Below are 3,731 nucleotides of genomic sequence, written 5' to 3' on the forward strand. Positions count from 1 at the left end.
CGCGAATCGAATAAACTTCGAAAAATGATTAAGAAAGATATACAAGTCGCATACACAAACTTCGTTAAGGGAGCGGAATATTTAATACAAGATGACCCTTCTACGTTCTGGAACTTTATTATGAGTAAAACAAAGCATTTAAATGGTAATGTATTGTGTTATGAGGGTAAAGAGTTAGCATGTGATAAAGATATAGCAAACGCATAGTAAACAAATTTTGCAACTTATTTTAAATCAGTGTATACAGACGGAGCACCACTGCTAGTTGAAACAGATGATTCGACATTAGTTGAAATGTATGAAAAAATTGATATGTTACAAATAGCGGTAATAGAAGTGGACGAGATTCGAATGGCAATCAGAAAACAAAAATCTAAGTATTCGATAGGTATCGATGATGTACCATCATATGTAATAAAAGATTGTGAAGAAAGTTTCTTATTACTTTTACACATGCTATTTAACCTAATACTCCAAACCAGCACGTTTCCAGCAAAATGGAAACTTACAAAAGTTTGCCCTATTCCTAAAAATAATAACAGTAAAGAAATTCAAAATTATAGGCCGGTTTGTACTCTAAACTCATTTGCAAAGATATTTGAAAGCATAATTTATAAGCGCATTGAAAATCACATTAAACCAGTAATATCGGATCATCAACATGGATTCGTTCCTGGCAGATCAACCGTAACAAATCTCGCTGTCTTCATTGACCATCTAGTTGATACATTGGAGAGCAATAATCAAATAGATACAGTTTATACAGATATTGCGAAAGCATTTGATAAGGTAAACCACACGTTGTTAGTGAATGAACTTAAATTTCTCAACTTTTCTGATCGGTTAATTGCTCTTATGAAATCATATTTGATAGACAGAAAACAATATGTGGTTTATAAATCCCGTAGATCATTCGAATACATTCAATTTTCTGGAGTCCCACAAGGATCTAATTTAGGGCCGTTACTTTTTATAATATTCATTAATGACATTCCTAATTGTATTAAAACATCGCATAAACTACTCTATGCAGACGATCTAAAATTATATAGGAGAATCACAACAGCACAGGACTGTGTCAGTTTGCAGGAGGATCTAGACAGAGTAAATGAATGGTGCAAGAGCAACTTGTTAAATATAAATTCAGATAAATGCAAAACCGTGACCTTCACTAAGAAACGGAATGTTGTTAAATTTCAATATACGATAGATGGTAAACAATTAAAGGGGGAACAACCTGTCAAAGATTTGGGTGTAATATACGATAACAAACCATCGTTTGAGCATAATATAAATCAAATTGTAAATGATGCAAACAGAAATCTTGGATTCATTTTGAGAATGGGAAGGGAATTTAATAAGGCGAATCTTTACTGAAATTATATTTTTCATTTGTTAGATCAAAATTAGAATATGCATCTATTATATGGAACCCCCACACGAAGAAAGACTCTATTAGAATAGAAAGAGTTCAAAATAAATTTCTGCGGTTTCTGGTGTACAAGGGAACAGGCATCTTCCCCAGATATGAAAATAGTACTTGTCTTAATGAAAATTTTAACACAATGTCTCTCAATCACAGAAGAGTGTTAAATGACATGATATTCTTGTACAAAATATTAAATAACAAATTAAATAGTAAGGATTTGGTCTCTGCCTTTCATCTCAAGGTACTCAATGGAAACATACGTGTGGGCAATGGACATTTTTTATTGTAAGAAATCTCGAACAAATGCAACAAAACAGTCATCAACGTGGAGGATGGGTGCAGTGTACAACAAACTGAGTAAATGTAAAAGAGTTCTCGATATACACGGTATGAGTCAGAATAGATTTCGCAAATATATTACAGCTATTGTATGTAACTCTGATATGAACACTGTAATTGGGTAGAATTACCTGTTGTATTCTTCTTACATAAATAAATCTAACAATGACCTCTGTGTAACACTGTGATAAAAGGTCATAGAGAACATCGAAAAAGAAGCAATTTCTTTTCTATCGGCCAACAAGCGCATTTAAAGGATCAAATATGGGTCTAAAAGTGGGATCAAAATGGGATTATGTGGAATATAGCGAGAACGAGAGATATCGGAAAAAGTTAAATGCACGAAATACTACCGATAGTCGACGCAAGGCAGTAAGGTAGAATACATCCATGTGAAGAAAGGAGAACATCTGGAAATGGACCAATCACGTGTACAACATTGTCACAATGTGTTACGGAAATGAGCGAAGAGGATTGCAAGGAGCAGGAAGAAGGAAGAAATGAAAACAGAAAATACGTGTTTTTTTATTTTTTTTTATTTTATTTTATTTTATTTTATTTTATTTATTTTATTTTATTTTTTTTTTTTTTTTTGTTTTGAGTGCATACGTCGCCGATACGCGAAAGAGACGCAGATTCATCTCAATGCAGTTTCCCCCCACTTTCTTCATTCCACCATTTCACTCATTTCTTATTATCACCGTCTCCTTTAGCCTAACCGGCATAACCGTGGGACGTTAAACTTAAAGATTTCATTTTCATTTTTTTTTATCTCAATGCACAAAAAAGGGAGAACATACAGTAAAGATGCAAACGCCATTCGTATAGGCAGCCAGCGAGACAGTATTGCACAGTGGGTTGCATTAGTCTGGAGATATCGACCTGAAAAACCTGGAAAACTCAGAGAATTCGTGGTTGGCAAGTAAGTGGGAACCCTGATTTTCCATGTGAATATTTTAAAGGTATCCACTTTTCATATAGTCTCGTGTTGAACGGGACCCGAAAGCTTCAATTTAACCAACAAACCAGAATTTGCGTTTCGATCTGTGGTTCATGTTGGTCCACGCGTAAATAAGCTCCGGTTCTAAATGTATATCTTTTAACTTAAAATTGAAAATGAAATCTTTTGGTTTAAAGTCCCACCATTATGCATTTTAGAGTAAAGGAGAAGGGTGGTTAAGGCAAGTGAGTGATGATGGAATGAAAATGTGGGAGAAAACGAAAATACCGGATAAAAAACTCATTGACACGATGTTGTCCACCACAAACTTGCTTGGCCGGGGAACGAACTAGGGATCCCACGCTTCAGAGGTAAGCGCTACTACTGAGCTACAGTGTCCCCTTAGCTTAAAATTGGATACGCTTTATTTTTATTTTTCTAAAATGGTCTGTTCTATTATTTACCAGTGCAACATTTTCTTTTTCTATTATGCTCAAAGTTCATTTTCAGTCATGTGTTTCAAAAACGACAGGATACAAAACAAGTATTTAAAAGAAAAAGGAAAGAAATAAAAAACTGCATACATCTTAACGGTTTACTTTCTTTAACAAGAAAGAAATTAATATATTCATTTATGACTTTATTTAACTGTTTTCACAAAAATCATAAAAAAATATTAGCGGAAGGCAAACCGTTAGTTAAAGTCAGAATTGGTTATAATTTGTTATTAACTCTTTGACACACTTACAAATAAAACTTATATTTTATGCTATATATCAGCTTTCTCGGAGGAAAAATAGGATGGTGGGGAGTGGTCTATAGTATGAGAATTGATCTTAATAGATACCGTTCTTCACAACCTCGATGTTGGATAAAGATGCAAAAACCGATTTCTCTATTAACCGGTTTCTCTATTTCCTTAAAATAAATCGATTTCTTGACTTGCCTCATTATTTTTCTACCTTTTACCTTGCTTCTTTCTCTAGGTTTATTAGGTTATCTTGTGTTTTTTGTTCAAAAAAT

This window comes from Thermobia domestica, chromosome 12 (genome assembly GCF_964235325.1).
Source record: "Thermobia domestica chromosome 12, izTheDome1.hap1.1, whole genome shotgun sequence".
Classification (NCBI taxonomy): domain Eukaryota; kingdom Metazoa; phylum Arthropoda; class Insecta; order Zygentoma; family Lepismatidae; genus Thermobia; species Thermobia domestica.